General features: G+C 36.1%; 1 protein-coding gene across 4 annotated transcripts in view; it reads left to right on the top strand.

Moving 5' to 3' along the window:
* Positions 1 to 25,933, top strand: part of FGF14 (fibroblast growth factor 14) — a 243,346-nt gene that overhangs the window by 181,455 nt on the left and 35,958 nt on the right. The window lies entirely within an intron of this gene.

Raw genomic sequence — 25,933 nt, 5'->3', positions numbered from 1 at the left:
CCAAGACACCATGAGTCTTGAAGCTCATGGCAGCAGAGTTAGAAAATGTGACCGACAGAGTCACTATTGCAGAGAGCATGGCACTGTCCTCTTGGTGTTAGGGAGCTGTTTGTGCTGACAGGCACCTACTTACGCAGACTATCACGGTGGAAAAGTGCCAGTTGAAGGCTTCTGTAACCTAAGAATTACTGTTACTTTAGTTTCAGAAGGTCAGGGCTCTGCTGTTGGAGCTGACACTTGACTAGTAGTGTACTGACAGAGGATGCTTTATAGTGTAAGGCATGTCTGGTGTATTTTGGGGAAGAACTCTTGCTCAAGATAATTTCTCAGATAGTTCTCAGCCTAGATTTCTCTCTTTAGATGTCCTTGGTTCCTTCATAATCTTTCTTTTGGGGGACTGTTTGAAACTAGCCCCCAGGCTGCTTGTGTTCCTGTCTCACTGATGGCAGTTCTTCTTCAAAGGACATTTGTAGTAGCTATTTAATTCTGTGTGGGGAASAGAAGCCTTTGAAATGGATGCAGTTCTGGTGAACTGTCAGAAAGGAGCATTTAAAAAAAGCAGTTTTCCTGTGTATAGAATATAGTTAGCATTTTACATAATTTAAACAGTTGGGAAGTCATGCTTTCTTATTTGAATGCTTCTTACTGTGACGGGTCTTGCAGCAGAGCTGTACAGAGAGTGGAAATGTTTCAAAGTAACCCAGCTTACTTTGGCAATACTGAATTCTGCGAAAAGGAAGAGATCTGAGGGGATTACACTGTGCTCATACATCCCTAAAAGTATTAGAGAACAGCACGAAGCAGAAAAGTTAATTTAAGAAAGGCCTCCTTTCTTTCCCTTACCCCCTTTCTTTTTAGCTCTTCGCCATTTCTGTTAGACAGTTCTGCCCTCAAAACACTGCAGGGGAAGGTGAAGGTTGACGTGGCTCTGAGGGCATTCAGCGTTTTTGAAAGCTGCAGGTGAAATGATGAGGAAAGAAGGGGTCCCAGGAATTTTAGCTATGGGTGATTTTGCTAGAATTAAGAATAAACATAGCTGATCTTAAAAGAACTRGACAGTTGCATACATGCAGCTCCATATTCGCAGGAGGCTGTTCAGCAGGACACAGAATATGATGTCTGAGTGCCCTCAGCTATTTTTTTATGAGTCAGTATGCTAAAGGTATTTGTATATGAACTAAAGGGCAAACACTTGCCATTTTACTGTTTAAATATACCAATAATTTTTTTAAAAAAAGCTTTGCCAAAAGCCTATCCAAAAAGACCACCATTWAGTTGATCAATCTATCAACTAAATCAGTTGTGCTGATAAAATTGGAGAATCTTTTCCTCAGGTTCTTGTTCTCCCTCTTTTCTTTGTGCTTCTTGGAAAACCTAGGCTGCGAAAGAAGAATAGTGACTTACTCTACTTTTAGTTAGTTTTTGAGTGAGCTTCCTAACTGTAGATTTATGAAATAACATTTCAGTTTACTTGAAGCTAGAATAATGGGTGTACAAGGAGTTTAAAGAGGAAAACCTGAACCATTTCTACAGTCCTGTGAATTCACAAGGGACTAGCTGCTGTATTTATCAGCACAGTAGCAGAGGAGCAGTACAGGCCCAGTGTCAGTTGTTTAAATCTCTTTATCTGTTTATTTGCAAAGATGTTAAAGCTAGGTAAAAAAAAGGATGTGTGGGGACTGAAGGGAAGGATAGGGTGGGTTAGTTATGTAATAATATCCTGGAGAGTGTCATTTGACTCAAATCTATTATCCCAAATTGCTTGGTTACCATTGTGTCTGATTTCAAATAAAAGTCAATAGTGAGCAAAGCATGTTATTCTTTTCTACGACTATACAAAGCATGGTTGTCATGTCTCACACACTGAGAAACAGCTGGGATAATGCTCAGATTCACCCCAGATGACTTCAGGTATCTAATTGGCATCTTCGAATTTTGAGGTTAATCATCCTACCTCCCTCTGTGGACAGTGGAATAGAGAACACAGGACCCTCCAGAACATAGCTTAATTAGGGTGAATTTGGTTTCTGAAGGACCCTGGCTCGATCAGCGAATCTTCAGATTAAACTTCAAACTTGGCATCACTGGTAGGATGAATTCTGGCATAATGAAACTTTTTGCAAGGGSAAGCCATTCATAGTGCTGGACATTGAGATATGCGCATTTAGCCACCTTATCCTTTCCACTTATCCATTTGGATATTAGTACCATTTAAATCTTTATCAATTTTTGTGTTAGTTTTTAATTAAAAACTGCTTTATTTAGTCAAAATAAAAAATGAATTTTTGACAGACTTTTAGCCAAAAAATTACCATTAGCTAGATTTAGTTTACAAAAATGAGTCATGTTAAATTTCTTTTTTTTTTTCTTTTCTCCAGTCATCAGTTTCACTATTGTACATTCATTTGAATTACCCATTCAAAATAGATTTACTCCAGGTTTTAATGTTTCTTTGACACTCTTTGTTCCTCTTTTTGTACTGGAAGAAGTTTTAGTCAGTTATACACAGTTTGGTTTGACGGGGTCAAAAGCTCCTCAGCAGATGAAGCAGTGAGCGACCCCTTTCCATTACCTGCCAAACAAACGACTGTGCAGGCCCTCCAGTATGGAACAGAAATAACTCATAGATTAATATTCATTCTTTCTTCCCTCATTCACACAGTCTCAATACAAGAACTTACATGTTCATAAAAATGTAAATGTCAAGAAGTGAATTGTCTTAGCACGTAAGAGTAAAATATTGTCATGTCTTGCTGTGGAGAACACGAGAGTCCCCATGTTCTGCGGTAAAGTGAAGAATCAGACTCTTATACTGACTTTCCTTTTATTTATTTTGAATACAGCTCTGTGTCGTCTCCGGAGTTTCAACATAAGCATGAGACTAAAGTTATGATATCAAGTCAATGGCAAAATTTTCTTTGTGGACATCATGAGGTGGATTAGATGCTTGGAAGCATTTTTATAAAGTGTAAACGAAATAATAGCATAACAATTCATATTTGTACCAAGAAACTAATATAAATTGAACAAGAAATTTTATGCTAAAATAACAAGGTCTCCTTTGCCTTCTAGCAGTCTGTCACAGCCCCATATCAAAATGTCTCCTTTTAATAACAACTTGGTMTTGCTGTCATTGCAACATTTTTCTTAATATAAACATTTCAGGGTCTAGTGAAATAAATGGCGTTACGATTTAAATTTTTTATCTTTAGAAATGCATTTAGCATAATTCAGACTGATAGATATTTACAATAAAAAGACCTCCTATCCCACCTAGTCTTTTCTCTTGTCGGTGTAGAATTATTGTTTGTTATTTGATGACACTTTTACACTTTTTTAAATGGACTGGGTTCAGTTTGATATTTAACCTTACTTTTCCTTGCCAAAGTTTTTTCCTTTGTTAGTACTTGGCATCAGAGAACAGATTAAATATATTTAGTATACAAAATTTAAATAAAATAGGAATGGCAGCTGTCCAATGCAGCAGTGTAGCTTTGCATAATGAGCACTAATAAAGAAGATAACAAGTCTATTAGCTAATATTAATTCTTAGTCAATGGATGCAATTAAGGTTAGCACAATAAAGAGGAATTTAATGGTTTGAAAGACATCAGTCTGGCAAGTTTAGTAATACTCTTTTAGTTTTAGAGATATGAATCCTGTTATTTTTAATTATATCTACTTTTATCTCCTTAAACACCCTCTTTGCCATATGCATGTTTGAATGGTTTTACATTTGTAATGTCTGCTTCTAATCATGATTGACCTTTCTAAATCTTTTCTTTTTTTTTTTTTTTTTTTTTTTCATCCTTGACACAATAATTGCAATGCCAGATTTGGTATCAGAGAGAGCCATTTTCTGTGTTAGAAACCTGACAATTTCTTCAGTGTACTTTCTGTTAATTTTTTTCTAAAATTTCTCAAATTCAGCGATATGAAGGCACTTCAAATTGCATGTGATATACCAAATATAGTATTACCAAAGCCACATAGATGAAGCAAATGAATTCTGTGACTATAGCTGCCTATGATCAAAATCTAAGAGCCTTAATAAGAGTTGTGCTGGACATGCCTCTCTAGGACATCACTTTTACCATTCTGTTCTCTTCAGGACTTGCTCTTACTTTGGGAAAGTGTAGTCAGAATCTCCTAATGAATGTTTTTCAAGGTGTTTTCTCAAGATATTATTATTCCACATAGAGTATATGTGGGATAGGCTTTCCTTCTGTTTAGATTTGTTATTGTTATTATTATGTTTGACTTCAGAGTAAACATTTTTTTAATAAAATATAATGGATGATGACCATAATTTAAAATCTTAACATTCAGTTAGCTTTTAATAGGTTATAACAATATAGGAAGATATTCAGGTCTGGGGAGGAGTTCTTAGTAAATTAATATTCCTTTATATTATTTCCCCAATCTCATTAATGCTTAGAGCAACTTCCAATTTAGTATTATCTGTGAATTTAATTAATGTTTTTATCCCATCAGATTACTCATGAAATTGTTCACTAAAACTGGAGTTAACACCTTTGTCTATACTTCCTTTCTAAAAATCTCATGCTAACTAGGAATGTGTGAAATCACTGAACACTAAAAAACAAACATTTTTTTATTTAAACTTACCATCTTGAATAACCTGTATTTTCCTGGATTTTTTTTTAATATTGAACAACGGCAGTTTTCACTTTGAAAGTGATGTGCAAGCTATTTTTCCTGTTTCATTGAACATTTTTGGTTATCTGTGATGCTACAATGGAAATCTTGGAGGACAATTCTAGTGGAAAAAAATTTTGTAAAGATAAAATGCTATAAAATTCAAGAAAAATAATTAYAGAAAGCTTTAGGGAGATAAATCCAGATAATAAAGATGCTGTAAAATTTGTTGAGGTTGAAAATTACTCTAGGAGAAAAACAGAGTGGTTTTTGACTTTATAAACATTGAGGTGTTTTTTTCCCATGAATTCGTTATGTTATAAATGTGATCTGCTCCATTGTTCCTTCTCTTTACCCCTCAGGATTCTGTACTCTCAGGAGCACAAACTCTCGAATCTTGAAAGGCTTGTCAGAAAGCCCCTCTCTGTTCAGATAGAATGTAGACCCTTCTTGAGCAGGGAGGTTGGACTAGATGATCTCCAGAGGTTTCTTCCAACCTTACCAATTCTGTGATTCTGTCCCATTTGTGGCTAGCTTTTTCATCTCATAAGATAACCAGAAAAAAAGCCCATTTCTGATGTTTTACACCCTCTGTGGTAAGTAAAAGTAGTTACTCTAGTAAAATTCTAGTCTCTCTAATAAAAGTAGTTACTTTGCTGAATTTTTGCAGAACTACATTTTTATATTGTACTCTGTCATATCAAGTTATTTCTTGCAAAGCTATGAACTATACTGGTTTCTTGGTTGAGTAGATACTGCATTCCTACTTGAGCAGTGTTTTATTCAGAGTATATTTGTCAGTGTGCATGCAGTCAATTGTGGAAAGGTTTCCTGATTTTATGGTATAATGTCTGATGGTAAGTCATGTTACTGTGAGTTGCTGAACATATTTCTTCACCTCTAAATGTTTTGCAGTCTTACAGTAGAAACTAGGAAGCATTCATGGCTTCATAACTGTACAGTAGAGACTTAGCAACAATGGAGAAAGATTTTGTTTTTGCTATTAATATTTTTGATACTGCACAAAATAATGTTAATAAGGAAGTGTACATTTTAAAGTTAAGCTTGCTCACTTCTTAACATGTTAACAAGAAACACTTCTTTACTTGTCCATATACAAAAAGTTGGATTAAATATAGCTTTCTTTGAAAATTTTTTTCTAAGATATGCTCTTCAAAAGATGCAACACATAAATTCTGAAATTATTTATTTTGGGAATTTTAGTTTTGTCTTGGATCAGAATGCAGAAGAGTGAACCTGTGTTCCTAGTGTTGGTAACAACATTTGCTCTAAACCTATGGCACAGCTTAGAATGTGTACTGTAAGACCTTTCAAATACTAAAGTTAGATGCAAGGGAGCTGGCTCTGGTGCAACTAGCAGCATTTTAGCTGCATCATTAGAGCACTATGTCAATGCTAATTAATTTCTCATAAGAGTAATTAGTACAGATACAAAAATATGCTCATGTGTTTTTTCTGCTTCCCAAACCCAGTGTAGTCTCCCTTTACGACTATGCTTTCTTGTAGATATACACGGGAGGCTAGAAGTTATTTTGGTTATCCATCTTTATATAGAACTGCATTATAGGGTKTTTGCAAGTGTCACAAAGCAAGGTATTTGTGTAAAACAGTCTTAAATAGATATCATAATGGTATATTATTCATATTAACTAAATTTACATGGACCTAAATTTGCAATCCAGTCTTACTTGGAAACCTTACTGTGGGTTGAATGACAAACAGCATAAACTGGGAGATATCTCAGAAGCTTTTTGTAGGGATGGCCCAGTAGACACTGAGTGGCTAATTCAGCCTTACAAGTTTGTTTACCAAGTTTTATATTCCCATATTCATTTGGAATAATCATCCTTTCATTAAGGATGAAATATGTATTTTACATCTTCCAAAACTTGGACGTCAGAAAAAAACTTCCATCACTGACCTGATCATGCTGTATGGAGAAGTAAAGCCACCTTCTCTGAATATCAGCTACTCTTTGGTTTTTGAAGTCTAGACARCTATTAGCCCTGCTTGCCAAAGCAGCATGTACTGAGAATTCATGTTAAGTGGCTTGTCTCTTCTGACCTTCTGTCATTTTAAAACTAGCATTTTACATAGTTCTTTTGAGTTTTTTTTTTTTTTGAAATATTACTGGTAACTTGTCCTTAAATGCCTGAATGTCCATTTGACTACACTAATGTGTATTTTGTCTGAATTTGCCCCACTTACCAAGCAGTCCAACTAATGCCATTGGCTTGTTTTTCTCATCAACCAATGTTCTGTGGATCATTAATGAACGTGGCATAGCACCAATCTAGGGCAAGTTCTTAAAGGATCGGGACTGAGAATGGCCTTCATTTTTTCTACCAATGTGCTGTAATATGACAAGTTATATGCTTTCCCAAGCTGAAATATTGTGCATATAAACACAATTTCCTTTTCAGCTACCAAACTTAAAGCCTTCTTGGAGAATGAAACAGGATTTCTCTGATAAGATATATTTTCCATAATATTGCGTTGAACTGCCTTAATTAAATTCCTGACTTTTAGTTCTCTACTAATTAAATTCAATATAATCTTTCAGTCTTTTCTGTTTTCTGATTTTTGGGGKKTTTTTTTGTTTGTTTTTAGCTGGGATTGATGTTAACTGACATACAGTCAATCCGTTTGCCCTTTCCAAATAGTGGCACAGCTTTAGAACTGGAATTTCCCCACTATTCCCATTTGTATTAAAAATGAACATCAGTGGTTAGAGATTCTTCTTGGGTAGTTCTGTCACTTTTGAGAGAAATTATTCATGTTCAATTCTTTGCATGAATGCCAAAAAATTGTCAGCTATTTGTAGAGATTTTCTTGATGGTTTTTACTTGTTATTTACAGAGTTTGGTAATGTAAAATAGTGCAAAACAAAGAAGATGAGGTTCTTGTTTCAAAAGTCCTTACAATATACATTATTCATCAGTCATGTATAATCACACATGTGCAGTGTACATCCTATCTACAAATTTAACTACGATTATAATGGGTCAAAAGTGTAAAGACACATCAGCCTTTACAAGAGATAAAAGGGGTCTAGTAATAGAAATTTCCTGCCCCTAAAGTAAATGGTATGCTGAGAACTATTTCGACAAACCTGGAATGATCCCTGTGTTGTAGTGGCCTGAGAAAGTTGTCCATTGTATAGTATTTTCTTGCCTGCTTAGTAGCTTTGTTTCTAGAGTTGTTAGCTGGTTTCTATGCCTTTTGAGTTGAGATTTTTATGGGACCACAGTTTCTCTTCAGCTGTAAGTCAGCAGAGACCCAGCAGCCCACTGGGAGCATGTATATTTTATGCCTAGATGAAAGCAGGTTTCTTATGCATTTATTATGCACTTAATGTGGTGTGACAGGTTGCAGCCATTCTGCAGTTCTGATTTGTGTGAAAAGGAGTTTTTTCAGCAATTACCAGTGAGATTTACATTTACATTGTACCATGTGGAGTTTGATATAGGTGGTCCGTATAAGGATCAGTCTGGCAGACATTGCACAAACTGAACCTCTTTTGAATTTAGTGGAAGATTTGGATGCAATGTGAATGTAATACGTGCCTTAAAATGTACCAAGTTGTGTCTAATATCAGAGTAGAATTAAATAGTCAAAAGGTAGGCATGGTAATTAGAATTTGAGGGAATGAACTATTACCAGATCAAGCATTTCATGCAATCTTTAAAGTAGTTCTAATTTAATTGATGAAATGGAAATTTCTTAGAATAAATAGATACAAGCATGGTATGCACAGTACCAGAACAACTTAACATGGTCAGTTTTAAGAGCCTCTTTAATAATAGAATTTACTCTTAGAAATTGTTTTTGTGGTCGTATTTAATTGCACTTATGTGGAACTATGGAAATGATAAGATCAGATCTAGCACCTTAGCTTCTCTCTGAGCTCTCATGTGTTTTTTAACATGTTTAAAACTTCTTCAAGAGCTTCCTTCTTTGTAGGGTAATCTTTGTGCAAACCTTGAAAAAAGGTAAGGTAGAAGGAGCTCAGGAGCATGTGTAGGAAACACTGTCCTATTGAGTCACCAGTATGAATTTTGCAATCTTTAAGCTTCAGTTCCTTACTTCGTGTAAACTGGAAGCTGAGAGACAACTGCTGGATTAAAGTGACCATCAGCAATTTTAAAAAAATGTGTAGATGCTGAAATAAAAAGCAGAAAACCCTTTCCAAAATGAAATATTATGTATAAATTAGAGATGTGGATTTACAACCATATAAACAGTAAAAAAAAATTCTTTTGGTAGGAAAATTTTTTTCTGGAAGTTGCCTATACTCACATTTCTATCAAATTTAATCTGTTCTATTTTGACATTTATTTCTTTATGCTGTTTCTCCTTATTTGTCTAAACAAAAAGCAAATCACTTCTTCTTCMAATTCAGAGAAATTATCTAGTATGTTATTCCACAAACTGCATCTATAATCTTTCGAAAAGATCTGTGTGGGCAGATGATTTCACCTAAATAGAGCTTTTTTTTGGAAGTCAGCGGACTCCATGTGGGTGTAATGATCTACATTTATGCACCTGTGGACTTCAAGATGCAGGCAATTTAAGACATTAAAAGTTTTATTTGCTTGAGTACTTCAATTAGCTTTAATAAAGATATTCATAGTAATAAGCACTGGGCTCAGAAGTGTTTGCATGATCAGCCCCTACAATATTTAAATGATTGTGCAATTCTGGCACTTTTACAGCTGAACTTTCTCTTTTTCTTCTAGAATAAAAAAAAGATACATCTGCAAATCTGTGTCTAAATACACAGATTCTCTGCTATGTAAATATTTGTTGAGAGGTGTTTTGCACAAAGAGGTTATGGTTCTTTTTAGATCTCAGTGAAAGAGGCACAAACACTCTCAAGAAAGAGAGTTATTTTGTTAATATCACAGAAGAAGTGCTAGCAAGTTACAAAATCTTGAGTCCCCTCTTGAAATGCTACAGCATTGGACAGRCCTCTAGTAAGGCACAGCACACTGTGCAGACTTCCCAGATGTGTGTGTCCCCAGCTCTGCGCTCACYGAGAGTCTCGCAGAGCCTTGTTTGCAATACAAATTCATCAGTTGTTGCTARCAGTCAGATCTGAGATGTGGACTTAGCTTTGGAAGGTCGCTTGAGCCATCAGCCTTAGAGCTCTCAACATATTGATAGAGCTACAGTTCCTGGGAGCAGCACATGCAGCTAGTGATCAAACTTATTTCAGGTGGGCAAAACAATACACTACATATTTCCTGATGATTAAATACACATYGATTAAATTCACATCTCTTAGGCGTAAYACAGATACATCRGACTGGCCATTACATGGATTGCCGACTCCTCCTACACYAGTCTTCCAGGCCAACCWCTACAAAAGGCACTAGACTGCTGAWGTTTAGTGATTCACTAATTCYTCAGTTTCCTTCTCTGCTTAGAGAAAGCAACCAACARYGATTACACCAATACCTGTCGGTAAACAGATGATTGGCTAATGCTGACAGCAGCRTTGTAAAAATAAAATCCTTACTACAGATAACCTTGCCATGTTATTTGACTTTGTAAGCAACATCTGTCCTTTTTTAAATTGRACAATTGGATGGAAATTGCCATTCTTAATATGTTTACCTTCCATTTAATGAGAAATCCCATTATGAAAGCTGAAGACAAYACAGTCTCATATTCAGATTTTGTTCCAGTTCATCAAAGAAAATACCCTTTCAATGTCAGAATTCCTCTGAGGCAGGCGACAYGAGGAGCTGCCTAACAACCATCCATGAAAGAGGGAATCATTTAAAGTCAGTGAGAAAAGATTAAAGCAAAAAATTTCAAACTAGGACTTACTAAGGCCAGGAAGTGCCTCAAGGAACCATCCACAGGATTTCAGTATTTTGCACTATCTGGTAATGTATTTTATGARGTCTTCCAGTAATCAGGACTTCTCCTCCCCCTGAGCACTCCCACCCTCCTTTCCTATCACCTAGGCTTCATGTCGTAACACTCTACAGTCAGCAAAGACACTTAGAGAGATTTTTGCTTTCATGAAATTTTTCTAACCAATGTATGCTTTTCCATCGAAGTTAAAAATGCTGTTGGTGGCAAAATCTCAACACTGACTGTGGATTTGAATGACCCACATTTTATTTGGCTAACTGATCGATGCAAAGAGAAATCAAACAAGTATAATGTATAGACAAAATCAAACATAAAATAGCCGGGGTACATGTGATAGCCTACATGGTTGCCTGAATTTTATAATTTATTATTCTAGTGTATGATTTAAATTGATAGAGATACTTCTACTGAATTCGGTTTCATTAATAAACRGTGAACAGCAGCATAATCATGAAAACAGTCTGGCAGAGTTTGTGGCCATGGTATGTCAGGCTCTGCATACGCCCTGTGAAATRCTGGATCTGTGTGTTCTCCTGGTTTCAAAGGCGAGTTAGGTTTGATGAGCAATTCAGTAAAGGTCAGTTCTGTGATTATTTTTCGTCTCTCATCTGGAGCTAGTAAGTCAGTTAAAAAGCTATACTTGGTTGAGTTACTTTCATTGTGGCTACTTATTTCTTGTCTCTCTCACTTTCAGAGAATTTCCATGACTGCTCAATCTCATTTAATTCCTAGTGCATACCTGTTTGCTTTATGTCACGTAAGAATGYGAAACCTATACAACCTGTGTTGTATTTTATAGTGAAAAAGCTGTCTGAAATCTGCTTTCTTAGTCCTCTGGAAATCTCTCAATTTGTATCATTAAAATAACATTTTCCACTGCATTTTAATAATTAATAATTTTAAGGCATTCGATGTGTTCTTTCTATCTTTGATTCCCAAATATTCCCCTCTTCCTGATTATATAGATTATATTTTTTCTAAACCTTTGTAAAGTTTTATGTTTAATTGGAAGCAAAACGAATTACAGTACATAAGTATCAAAACCATAATATCACATAACATCTAATTATATATAGTAAGATTTGCGCATTTACTGGAAATAAACACACTGTGGTAAGCTTGGATCTATATCTCAGTAGGTTACAGATTCCCCATGATTAATTTTGATAATATAGAGACCTTATTTTACCAAGGATAAACAAATTCACCAATCCGTATGTATTTAGCTGCAAAGGAAAATTAGAAAAAGAAATGTGTAAATGTCTTTAAAAAAATTTTTTTTTTGCTGTATTATCAAATACACAAGGTGAAATTAGCCACTGGATGTATTTAGAGACAAAACTTCATTATTTATGTCTGGATATTGTAGACATCTTTGAAATGCTCATTATTAACTTTTGTTTTTATTTTCATCCCTGACATTTATTGTARTTTTGAAAGAAAGAAGACACTTAAAAATTATCAGAAGAACAAGTTTGAAACAGAAGTTGAAATGATAGTGAAGAAGTAGCATGAGTCCATTGAGAATAGACTGAAACCACTTAAAAATGAGTTGTGCTTTTAAATTACAGCMATAACATTTACTAGGAGTTTTGACTGCTGGTTAAGTGCAACTAGTTTAATATTGAATGGGAATGATGTCTTTTTTCAGATTCTATAGGAATCTTTTTTCAGATCTATAGGAATCCTCACAGTTTCTTCTTGGAGCTAAGTTGTTTCTGTATTTTCAAGGACTACTGGGAATAGTAGCGACAGCCAGGTGAGGAGGTTAAAATACAGATAAAACAATTGCTTGGTGAAGCATGATACAAAAACAAAAAAGAAATGGGTTTGTGTCTCACAGTAGATCAAAGCAGTTTCATGTTCAAGGCTGATACAGAGAAAATCACTTGTGGTCATGAAGGACTATTTCATGTTCTAGTGAGATGATGGACTTTTTTTTGCGGGGGGGGGAGAGCATTGAAATTTCCATTTAAGATGCAGTTTGAAGCAACTTAAAGTGACTTACAAACCTTTACACCAGAAGACCAATTTGTGTGGTAAAACTAATGGAAATGAGAACCATTCACCTTTAGCGTACCCAGCTTAGGACTGATGGGAATTTTGTGTGTGTGTACATGCGTATCTTTCTGGTGCTGTCTAAATGAGCTGTGTCACTCTTCTTTCAGCTGGGAAAAACCTATAGAACAGATTGGTATATGTCATGGGTATTTATTGTAAATATTGTTTGCAACCCCAGAACTCAGAAATGTAAGGTCTTGAAGAAAGATCTGTTCTCTCATTCTTTTGAAACTTTCCTTCTTCCTTTCAAAGTCAAAACTTGACATAGAAATACTGGCAACCATTGTCCACCCTGTGCACTAGGAACTCCCTAAAAAATTATTTTCCAAGCACTGTTCATTGCACTCCTCTTCAATTTTGAATTCATTGTATGTTTCAAAAATTGCCTTTTTTTCTGAAGAAGTTAGCAGGAGATAAATAGCAGTTCTATGATGGTGATGGTCTSATGGCTGTATTTGCTTACTTCATGTGGAGTAACAGTGACATCCAGTGGTTGGATATTTCAGCCAGATGTATAAATCACTGTAACAAGCAGTATTTCAGTGACTATATTCCTGCCGATGTTTTAGCTAAAGCCCTTTCCAAGGTTCYCTCAGGTGGGAAATGTCGGGAAACACAAATAAACTGTATAGTGAAAGAGATTTGCTCTGGGACTTTGAGCAGTGTTGTGTTGAAGTGGACAAAAATTGCTTATGATTTTAAATCCCAAAAAATCATTTTCTTCATGTTCACTTGTGTGGTTTAAAATCTGTTCATGCTGCAGTGGAAGGCTGTCACTCCTTGTGTCACGACTGGTTGAGTTTTACTCTGCTTTGAGTGTACTAGGACCTTTGCAGCTGTGCGCATAAAAGAAGACATTCTCCTTTGCTGCCTGCTAATTAATATTCTTGTAGTTTGAAGAAGGGAGAGGGAGAAAATAGTGAGAAGAATTTCTCATTTCTTTTTTTTTGTGATATAACATACGTTTATTCTAGTGACCAGTCAAACCAAGGGATCTCTTATTATAAAAAAGCATCCCGGTAACTTTACTCATTTTATACTGTGCAACTTGTTGGATAGTTTTCTGGTTTTCAAACCCTGAATAAAATTTTTATATTGTTTGTCTGAACCAGTCAGATTGGAAGATCAAGCTACCTCAAGTATAGGTCCTTCCCAGTGTGTTACTGTGCATTTTTACTAGCAGGATTATTGACTTCCATGCTCAATTGTTGGCCTGTCAGCTAACAATGTAAATCTATTTTTTTTATTACATAAAAGGTTTCATTTATTTTTCAGTCTCACGGTTATCTCATAAGTTCTGTAATAGCCTCTTCATAATCTTTCAGTATTAATGACTTCCCTGGCCAATAAGGGGAAAAAGCTAGTGGACTTATCCTTCCGCACCCTCTATACTGAATGTTAAAGAATTTTTGATCCACCCAGTAAGGAATCTTCACTCTGAAGTGCAAAATCATTTGAGACCAAGTCTAAGCTTTGAAATGTTTGAAATRCTGGCATGTTTCTTCTGAGGTATGGTGTTGGTCATTCCTAAAATAGTACTCAAAGCAATTAAGACAAGACAGGTTGCAATGCCTACGGAGTAATAAAAAAGTGTTGCTTTATGATCCTCGTTGGTGATGTAATGGAAGAAGTCAACACACTGCAAATCAAAATAGCCAATGCTCCCATAATTTTAAGCCACATGCAGGAAAAGTCTGTGAATTTTATTACCAGTTAAGAAAGTAAGAAACACTGGTTTCATTTTGAGAAAGCAGTATGGCTTTGTTCTCTCACTTTTGTGGATTTTCTTGCTTTTCTATGAATCCTCGTGGCAGTAGTTCTAGACTGATTTTTCTCATTGTTGCTTAGGTCTAGAGAGAAACTTTGGGCACAGATACCTCTTGCTGACCTTTCAAAATTTGGTGGTTTGTCACCATTTTGATCCAGGGTTAATATGAACATTATCTTTCCGTCAAAGGCTGAGGACCGTAAGATTTCGTTTGAAGTCCCTCTAGGCTGGAAACAGTGGTTTTGGCTGTGTGTGCAGTGAAGCATTTGCTGTATAACATCAAAAGTGTCTGAGAAGACATGTCAAAAGTAGTTTTGGATGATTGATGYGTCCGTAAAAGCCTAGGTAAGTGTGCAAACTGATTAAAAAGCAGTTGATTTTAACCCTCAGATTCACACAGTTTGATGTTTAGTTTAATAGTTTTATAGCTATCTTTCCATTCAAAATATAAGTGAAAAACAGTGTTTGCTATTCATAGCTTCAGTTTCTATTAGTATGTAAATCATTCATTGCAGTCAGGTAGGTGAGCTTCTGGGGAGACACTCTTCAAAGCAGATTTCTGATTTWTGAAAAAGAAGAGGAGAAGGGATTGGCTTACTCCAGTACTTCAGCTGTAGATGGAGACATCTGTCTAATGAAATTGTTTTAACATGAAATCTGCAAGAAGTTTCTTTATAAAGTACTTCAGAGTAYGTAACATACACATGTGTTACATGTAACACATGTACTGGAAAAATCTTTTTTTTTTTGATTACAGTTAATGTAATACTGTAAATAAAAGTAGTTTTCCACTTGCTTTTAATGTATTGCTGGTTAAGACTATGTTTTGATTTAAATGTTATCATGAATTTTCTTCTRGTTTGAAAATCAATTACAACAGTCCAATACTACTATTTCTTTCAAAGCAGTTTAATTTAGGTAATATAGAATGAAATCTCTTCAAACCTGAAAAATAAATTACTAGTGCATTTAAAAACAAAATAAAACTGCTGTACAAGATAAAAACTGGTTAAAAATAATTCAGTTTCTGATAGTTTTACTGAAATAGCTACATTCACATATTTCCTCCAAATTTGTAAATTACATCCTTTGTATTTTGAAGGACAAGAATCTTAGATAAAGTTGTTATTTGAGGAGGCTAAAATGCAAAGGCTAGAAAGATGATCTACTTTGCCTCTGTGCACATAGGGTCCAGTCCTACAAATTACTGTGCAGGCAATTCATTTCATCTTCATTCTTGCAGGATGAGAAAAACATTTTAGGGATGCCGTATGAAATGACTTATTGTACCACTTGCTTTTGAAACAGTGCCAGCACACTGAGCAGTCCAATTTCTACTGTGATATTTCCGAAATGAATAACCCGAGCACCCCTAAAAGCTGCTGTCCTCCAGTTGTCCCAGCAACATATGCAAACACACTCCTCCTCTTGGGTCCTTGCAAGTGCTCTTGCTTAAGTGTGAGACCTTGAGCTTTTATCAGCCTGGGGGATTGCTGGTTCTCCCAGCCCTGGGTCGAGTGATGGACGAAGTCGTCAGCGTCTCAGTGGGCAGGACCAGCTGAGCACAGCCTCTGAGCGTGAAGCAGGGAGAGCTGTCAACATGTCCAGCTATCCTGTCCYTGMTTTAGTGAATCACAAGGCATCACCWTCAAAGCTGGAGTCAGGACTTCTCCCTCAGTGTTGACGGTGCTAGAGTGTGTCGTTCTAGCCTAGATATTTTATTCATTCTTATGCAGCTGGACATTATGCAGCCAATTATTTAATCTGTTTACTTACTAAAAAAAAATGTATGTAGCTTTAGTGAAAGGCAGTGAAATGCAAAAGGTTGTTGATGCACCAAAAAAYGGGTTTGTGGATTGTTAGTCCTCGGTAAGCACTATGAGAATGGTCATTGCATTTCAGTGTATCTATACAGTTCTAATTTGGTAAGCAAGAATTCTTGCCAGGCTATTTCATATCAAAATTCACTTGTCCAAATTTACAGAAGATTCAACTATCTTTTTCAGCGTGAGGCTTCATTTAGTGAACATTTTTAGTAGTAATGGATTTTTTCAGAAATTTTTTGAGGTTACCTCAGTCTATTTAGCTGGGTCAACCCATTAGTTTTGCAGTTCCACAGCATACAGCGTATTTTTGGTTATTTGAAACAGAGTGCTGTTTCAGAGTTGGCATAACTAAATACAGTTCTGCATAAACCTTTAATTTTTGTTGTTATTGTGGGGGGAAAAACTTCAAATATCCATTTCTTCCTTATTTTTAACCTTGAGGTTTGATCTTTAGTGACAGTTGAGATTCCAAATTATTTTCTGCTATATCACATAACTACAGAGACTGAAGGGAACTGGAATCCAAGCTGTTTACTCACATAGCTGTCAAAAAGTTTCCCTTCAAGGGAATCATATCAATTATTGTTATACAAACCACAATGGCAGTGGAGACCAGCCTCAAGCCATATGTACGGGTGTCAGTTAAATTCAGATGTCAAACATAGCATTTAATTACAATCCTACAACTGCAAATCAGTGGTGTTGAGAACAGGCTGTAAATTTCAATTTTGCTTTAGAAATCCATTATGTTTGAAAGTGAAGTAGGAATCTACAAGTAAAGGTATGCRCACTTGGAGTTGTGAATTTAATAAGTTAARTAGACACGTAGCAAATACATGCTTATTTTCTCATAAAGACAAGAAGACTAAAAGGTAAGTATAACTCTGTTCTCTTAACTATATCTTCAAACGATGGGAATGGCATTCTGGAGATGGTGAACATGGGACAAAGATACCTGAGAGATTTTCCAGTTCCTGCAGCTGTAACCTGTTTGAGATTGAAAGCTGTTCCCTTGGGCAGTCATTTTGGAGAGCATATTAACGTTTTCACATTTTTTTATATATTTTTTTTAATTCACCTCCTGGATATTCGCATATTTCAGTATCATCCGCAGAAACCTTCACTTCATCAAGACAAACATTTCTCAGGCTTCTTAGGATATTTTTTGAGGCACTTACAGTAYTAAAAGAAAGGAGGGACATCGTAATTTCCAAACTTTAGTGAAAAARTCAAGTTGGCATTAATACTGTGATGTGGATTCTTTCAAAATTCATTGTGTGCATCCAATAAAGGAATGCCAGTTCACTGGTTAAATTCAGTTGGAGATTTGTCCAGGTAGATGAATTTTTGCTCACTCAGTGCATGCTCACTTTCCCTGTAAGAAGCATCATACCACTCTATTAGCTCAGAGATATACTCTGTTTTTATCAGTATTCTTAATGCTAGAGAATTTCCCTTTTAGTTTGGAAAGCAGAAGAAAAGCTGTTGTTCAGCTGCATAAAATTTAGAGATAGAAATTTTTCCAATTACAGATARTTTTCAATTTTTGTCTTCACAGCCAAGAGGCAATCAGACATTTTACGTTTTGCAGATTTGTTTCCTTCACTTATTCAAGACAAAAATAATTTCCCCTTTGAATTCTTGCTGCAGTTCTAGGATCACAACAGCAATATATCTTAAAYATTTAACCTTTTTATTGAAGCATTATTACTTCAATTAACTAATTATTCAAATATTATTGCTTCATTATTGTAGCAAAATGGTATGAAAGCACAGAGTAAAATCAGGTTGGAATAGACAAGTTACCCTGAAAATGCACCTTTGGAAACAAAGGTACCCGTGAGATGTTGGAAAATGTTAAAATCAGTTAGCAAAACAGAATATATGTCTGCAAATATAGTAACATAACGACTACAGCTCTATTTGAACAAATATCTAGAGATGTTTTTTTTTTTCCTAATTTATCCAAAGATATGTAAGTCTTCTCAAGCCCTTCATGGCTGTCCTCTGACAGACGACCTTTTCTAGTCACCTTAAGCTGCTGCCCTGTCCAGCTTCTTCAGAGGTAGCTCCCTGCTAAGAAAGCAAATCAGATGGCTTCTGCTGATTCTTTTGAGTAGTGAAGCAAGTTCAAGTRAACAAAAATCCTTAAAAAATACCATGTCGCTCTAAGCAAATGATGAAACTCAGGCAATCTAACTAAAATTATGTTCCATGAAAAACTGCCTAGAAATTTTCATTAAAGTGGAGGAAAGGGGTCCCCCCTTAAATAAAAATTAAAAAAAAAAAAAAAAATGAAGGATCACGGTTGAGATCTTTTTTTTCTGAAATGTAACAAAACTTCAAACAGAATATTTGTGGGCATCTATAGGAACTTTTCATCAGGACAGGTAGGCTCCTAATGAACTGTAGTATCTACATACAAAATCATACTGGGCAGTCACTGAAATGAATTTCTTTTCTAGTGGTAAAGCGATTTTTAAGCACAAAAGTTCAAGTATAAGTAAAATTCAGGTGGTCTTCTTCCCCTACTGTGTGTACTTTGTTCATTTCTAAGACCTGGCACAGATGTTAGAACAGTAGTAACCACGCTGTCTCCCAAATGTCCTGTTTCCAGATGGCATGCATTTGAAAATACTAATACATTGCTGGGGCTTTTTTTCAGAAATCTTCCTGGAAGCACCTTTAAATTCATGGCAGTGCATTATGCTTATGTTTAAAAATATAGTAGACTGATGCATAAGAACCATTTTTCTATTTGTGTATGAGTAGGCATAGATATGTTACTCAATTGAGGAATRTACCTGCATGTGACTGGACAGAAACAATCTTTTAATACTACAAATTATTTCCCATTAATAATGGAAAAATTCTCTGTACTATTTAACTTTATCATTAAACATGGCTGAACATGTTTTCTCATTTCCTTTTCGGAACTCATTTGAAGAAGGTGCTGATTAGGATTAGTTATAGTGTTAATTGGGTTACAGTATACTTCAGAGAGTTATGAAAAGAAGAAGGAAGGCAGAAACTCTTGATATGATGAAAACAGTGGAAGTGACCACATCTCCCAGACCACATCTCCCAGACTTCCTTCTGATATTGTAATGCCATTTATCCAAAAAGTTAAATGGCATTTCCCTTAACAATAAATATTATTTGCCCCATTCAAGCTCTTTTGCCCTGCTCTAATGATATAAAGAGTSTGCAAAATAAGTTTATCTGTATTTAACTAGGTGTTTCTCCACTGAAAAGTGAACCTTACTGGCATCCAACTGGGGCTGTGCTGCGTGTCAATCATTTTTATCACTGGGCCAYGGTGGCTCTAGGCACAGCTGTGAACTCTCTGATGTACAGAGGGCCTGTGTACTTAGATGTCTCCAGTCGCTTATAAGCTATTCTGCTCTTTAGAAAATCTCCAAATTTAGGAACTTGAATTTAGAAACTTCATTTTGGTCCTTTGCTGAATGTGGGCTTTATAGCAGCACAACATCCATAAGATTTCTGAGCCTGTATTCTGACTTGCCAGTGAGCTGTGGTTTTTTTTTCTTTTTTTTTTCTTTTTTTTCTTTGTTAAAGCAGAGAGGTTAATTATCAAACTGTTTTAAATAAGTAGCTTACTTTTACACTGCTGCACTGAAATAAAAGTTACAGTAAGGATGAACTATTTTTAGTTCATAGGTATAACTATTTTGGAAGCATTTCTGAAAAGCTTATATGTTATATCATATTTAATAGACATGTAAAGTGGAAAGGCTAATGATTCATAAACAAGATTTATTTTCTTCATGATGTTTCCACTCACGTTACGTTGTTTTCAGTTTGCTGGTAATACTGTAAAGTTCCTTCCTGCTTTCCACAGCCAGCTCTCAGATGGAAGTAGAAAAGCCAGCTTTAACTCTGACTTCTAAAAAATGCAGAGGCCTGTGGTTGGAAATCTGAATTGAGGAGGAGGGAAGAGAGCTCGGTCCATGCCGCTTTTAAAGCCTGTGCCCAGATTTATACACTGCACAGTCTGCACTCAGTTGTGGCAGGTGAAACATGCTCTACAAAAAGCAACAATAACAAACTCTTCTGCTGTAATCTCTGCTAGAAAAAAAATGCTCTTAGCAACACAGGCTTGTAGAAAACGTAATTGTTCCTTACTGACTGTTTTTATATAAATGTAGAGGATTTTCCCGTACAGCACAATCCCGTGACTGTCGGCTGGAGGTGGATCCCGAACTCTTGGTACCTAAAGCAGCCTCCCAAGTCCTCACTGCAGGCAGAGGCCAAGACTTGGATCCCTTGGGCGAATTGCTCGCTGTCCGTGCCAAGACCGTTAAGGATCTTAACTATTCGAGGCTGTCTCATCCTGCCTCCTGCTGTAGCCAATGGAAAACAGCACGGGCAGCACTCAGACTGCCACTTACTGATGATTCACAGCTGAAACTGGACATTTATTTCTAGTTGCTTGTGGGAATTTTGGCCATATGCTTTTATCCTCATACTAGTTTCCAGTTTTGTAAGTAACTATATACTTCTACACTGCAACAACTTCCCAAAACAGTGTTGTTCCAAGTGTTTCTGTTTGAATTGTTTTTGAAACAATCTATTTTTTATGGAATTAATATATCAGATAAATTATAATATGTAACAGAACAGAAACAAAATTACTGGAAAATAATAATAAAATTATTGAAAGCCTGTATAGCTTGGCTATTCCTAAAATGCTTCACCATTTATGACCCCAAATAAATAATTTTGTTACTCGCCAACTTTTAGAATAATCCTTATTACAACTCATGTCCTCAAGAAGTACCTGCCTACTCTGTTTTAAACAGAGTTCTTCCATTCCATCCCAGCTACATCCTTTGCCAATCTTCAGTATTTCCAGAAAGAGGCTTCTCTTCTCTCTTTGATAAAGCAATTCTTTGCTACTTCATTTTGTGACTCTACTGGTTTACTTCTCTACCAACAGAAGGCTCAGTTGTTCTTCTTTAGTATGATTAAGTCTATGTTAGCCAGTTAAACTGAGTGTTGTCACTGAATCCATTAATGGAGAGAATAATGTGGTCAACCTAATGTTGTTGTAATCCACAGATGATGTGAGTTGTTCTCCCTCCTCTCCCCCTCCGCTGCAAAACCCTGTATTTTGCCTTAAGATATAAAAATAGGCTTCAGAAAATGGGGTCCCAAATTCCATTTTGTCTCCATTCCTCAGCCATCAGGAGGTCATTACGTTTCCCTGAGCAGGGGGTGTTTCTCCAATGTGAAAATYGCAAAGATTTGGGCTRTAGAATTCCAATATGCCTAGTCTAYGCTTTAAATATATGCCTTAAATCGAGATAAATGAATTTGTGACTAGACAGGAATTTGATCCTGTARCACTGTGAAGAGACTGTTCTCCCCTGTTTGTCAATGTGCATGTATGGTACTTATGTGTAAAAAATCAAGGATGCATGTAATTTTTATGGTATCAATCTAAACGGCACGCCTGTGTCATTGTAGCATTCTCAGCTCCGGGGTAGATGTGAGAGTGGATTAATCAAGGCCACGCTCCTTAAACTTTCAGACTGGAGGAGGCAATTTCCAGCTAARCCCTCATTAGAATTAACATGGAATTTGGTGAAGCTTAGAAAGTTTTAAAGTGTTACCAGGACAGCAGTCCCTACTGTATCTGGAGAGTTCTGAACTACAGTTTAAGAAACTGTCCTAGAAATCAAATACTTTTCTGTAGATTCTGGTTCCAAAACTTTACCCAGCCTTATCCCTCCGTCGTGAAAGACTGAGGTGATTAGTAATATTCTGATATGCTAAGTAATCAATTGAAGTGGGCTTCTTGATTGCACCTGCAGCATAGGCCCRTTAATCTGCTTCTTATGCTTGCTATGACTTGGGCCTTTCCAATATTTTTGCATTTATAAATAACATTTAAGAAAAGATTGATGATAATGGTAAGGTAGTAAGTATGTGGTAATAGCTGACTGACTAGAGCGATTAAAAGGAAAATGAATATCGAAAGGATAAATGAATACCAATATACTGTGATAAGTTTAGGACTRGATTATGAGGGTTTGTGAATAAGAAATAATGTATAAATAAGAAATAATGAATAAAGTAACTAGAGGCTACTCAGGTGATCGGTTCTGAAAACAACAAAACGGGAAGGGAAAAGGAGCTGCTAGCAATGAAACTAAAGAAATAAGGTTACTAGTGATGTGGAGATGTGAAGTGAAATAATATTTGTAGGAAGACCACAGCTGGATTAAGCATGATGAAAGAGAGTTAAAAAAAMCAGTAGTTGTTTCTGTTGCTGTTTGCTCAGTGGTTTCCAAGATTGGTCATTGCCATGGCCTTTTGGAAGATAGATTTATTGTTCTTTTAGAATATTGTGTGGGTTTGATTTCTCCATGTTACCACTTCTCTGTATATTTTACYATAGGAAATGCACACTTAAAAAGGGCAATGCTCTGCCCTATATTTTCACTGGTAGCACTRTTTTCTGAGTTAGGCTATGCTGAGCCAGGAATAAGGTGGAGGCAGAAGAACATACATTTAAAAATATATATACATRWRYAYATAAATGTGGCCTAGTGAACAGGGGCAGAGGAARGGGAACCGGTGAGGAGGATGGAGTTTCCCTGGCACATGCATTTTTGTGAGATATTTGGATTTGTCATTAGCTCCCTGTCTGTAGAAAACCAGATATTCTTTAAAATACGCTTATCGAATTATCAAGTGTGTTATTTATTCTGTGAGCTAGAAGATAAATGCTCTGTCYCTAAAGATTTTAGTTTCTTGTGAAGTCGTAGTATGTTATGGTTCTCCTAATGCACTGTTATTTGGAAATATTAATTGGGAAGTGTTAATTGTTAACGTTAATGAAATATTGGGCAGTGTGTGGKGATGACTCATAGAGTGTTTTGTTCCTTTAATAAAGGTTTGTTTTTTTTTTCTACAGGGATTCTCTTTGTTATGCTTAGCTGGTGACAAATTAGAGAGGCCTTCAGTTATAAAAGTAGAAATATTTATGTCGATTCCTGATCGGTTGCTGGTTGTATACAAAAGCATTAGTAATATCATACAGTTCTCGGGGGTTTTGATTATGTCTACCAATAATTTCTTGAGATAATCCGTATACTGTAGCTTGGGAGCTAAGGGGAGTGTGTGAAGCCTCTTAGTGTGGGTCATTTCAATGTGTGTAGTGTCACATTCCCACCGGGAGCAAGAGCATGTGGCTCCCTTTTTATCCACAAGTAGTAACCATGCTGTTGCTCAATTCTTCCCTTTTTTTTTTTTTTTTTTTTTTTTTTTTTTTTTTTTTTTTTTTTTTTTTTTTTTTTTTTTTTTTGGCATGGGTCAGCTCACATGTTCCCATTCTTCTTCTCTTTCTTCCTAAAATTTACCATTACAGACATTTAAAATGTTATATTAAAATGTTAAAAAGTAACAATTTTAACAGTTGAGTAAATGATCCTAGAAACTGTGTTTACTATCATATTTGGSCTCTTGGGGTGGTTGGCTCACTCCATCTAAGTCAGTTATTTGAGGGGAAAAAAAAAGGATATTGTTTTACATGTCCTGGAAACTTAATTGCTCTTTGTCTCTTGGAAAAACCTCCCAGGTTACAGTTACTATGGTAATASATAAAGATGTAGATAGACTGTCTGAGCATTATACATGTTTTACAAACCAAACAACTGTCATTTGTTTTTTCTTTTCTGCAAACTGTATTAGCCCCGATCCTCTAACTGAAGCTGCATCAGCAGATCCCTGGCTCCATGAGGTTTAGGTGGCTGTTCATGGACCCTGGAGCCCATCCCTATGGCCACAGTTTGGTGCAGGAACCAATGGCTGTTAATTAAATATAACTTTTTTGATTATTTGCTTATTCCAATGTATAGGAAATAGTCTCAAACATCAATGCTATTTTGGTAAGTAATACTAGCTTCGAAAGTGTCCATGAGAGTTAAGTATGATAAAAGAACTAGATATTAGTATTTTTTTATGTATGTGTTGCTGAAGATTCCTGAACAGCAAGTAATTCTCACTTAAAAATACATTTTCCATGAGATATGTTCCCTAGCCTGTTCAAGGAAGTTGGAAAATGKGTAGAATTTTCTATTCGCTATTTTTTAGTTACTTTCATGACCAAAGAGCACTCTTAAGACTTTTATATCACCCTCTCTGTCCTCCCACTTTCTGTAATTAAACTGGAAAGATGCTTGCAAGTACTGTCGCAGCTTCTGAGAGATAAGGGCAGAATTAGATTCTAATCATGCTGTTTTTCTGTAATACAAGAAACAAATGGCCCCAGACATGAAATACTGTCATTTTGTTTTCTATTGTAGTATGCATTCAGTGAAGCTGGATAGTAAACATCAGTAAGGCTTCAGACCCTTAGGCCTTCTGAGCTAATTGTGTTCAGGTGTTAAACCAGCATCTTTTTACAGAGATGCTGTATCTGTTAAGTACTGATGGGGTGCTGRCAGTATAGATTTGTATCATACCAAGCAATTAAATGCAAAATAAGACAAGTGAAAGATTGATTTAAATAAATTCTTTAAGGACATCCTTCTTACAGACATAACATTTGGCTGTATGTTTAGTATTCAGTATTTTTTCTCCACCATAGTACTTTGGATTTTCTTTACCTAATTTGAACATGCAGTCCCTAGATATTCTTTATGAATCGTGTAAAAGAGAGGCACCACAAGAGGGCAATTAATCGTACTTATTTTCAATAGGATGGGATGGATCACTCTGAGAAAGTACTTCTTTCTCTCAACTGACTACATGAGAAGACTTARTAGCTAAAGTTCTGTAAAAGGAATTTTCTCTGTGTTACTGGATATATACTATTCTTTAGAATATATGTCCTRTGTTCCAGGACTGTGTACTCGTACTTCTTAAACTCCAAAGGGACATTCACACGTCTGTATTAGTGTATGTATCYTTCTTGGGTTTTGTCTTTCTCACACGAGTGGAACCTTTTTCAGCACTAACTAACAAAATGTAATTGATTCCTTTCTTCATAAYTCCTGAGAACTTTTTATTAAAAGACCTGGACTCTGTCGTGTAAGACTGGAGGGGCCTAAGAGACTTCACGTGAGAAGTAGCAGCCAGAGCTGGAGCTCAGCAGGAGGGAGGTAGACACTACRTTAAAAGGTAGACACTACATTAGAAGGTGCTCCCTGCAGCTGTGGCGGCGAGACTGCCATAATATAGGTCACTGACTAGAGTGAAACTATTCCTTGGGGCRTTTGAGGAAAAAAAAAATGACAAGAAGGGAAATGTGGCTGATGCAGATGTAGCCTGAGGAACTGTGACATTAATATCGCCTGTCGTTGGACAGYACCACTGAAGGCCACCCGACGGCTGTCTAATATTGTGGTATAAGCAGAACACTAGGTCACACAACTGTCCTGCAAAGATCGTAGTTAGCAGGACATGGAGACAAAAAAATCATTTGGAGTAAGATCCCAGAGCTAAAGCTTTTCAGGCATAATATGTTCTTGATATCTTTGCTGCCAAAGGCTCCAGACAGCTGGATAATGACTCATCAGAAAGCATCTTGGAATGATTCCCCAGCCCTGTGAACCTCCAGATTTGTTTTCTTTTTCACATGAGAAATGCTATCAGCTACTCCGTTTCACACTAGTTAGCCAAGCAGCGTGGATTAGCACAGGAAGAACTCAAATGATGACAACACATTTTTGTTTTTATTTTG

This window comes from Rhea americana, unplaced genomic scaffold (genome assembly GCF_003343005.1).
Source record: "Rhea americana isolate MKP2758 unplaced genomic scaffold, rheAme1 scaffold_23, whole genome shotgun sequence".
NCBI lineage: Eukaryota > Metazoa > Chordata > Aves > Rheiformes > Rheidae > Rhea > Rhea americana.
The sequence above is the reverse complement of the archived record's forward strand: the minus strand, read 5'-3'. Positions and strand labels throughout refer to the sequence as shown.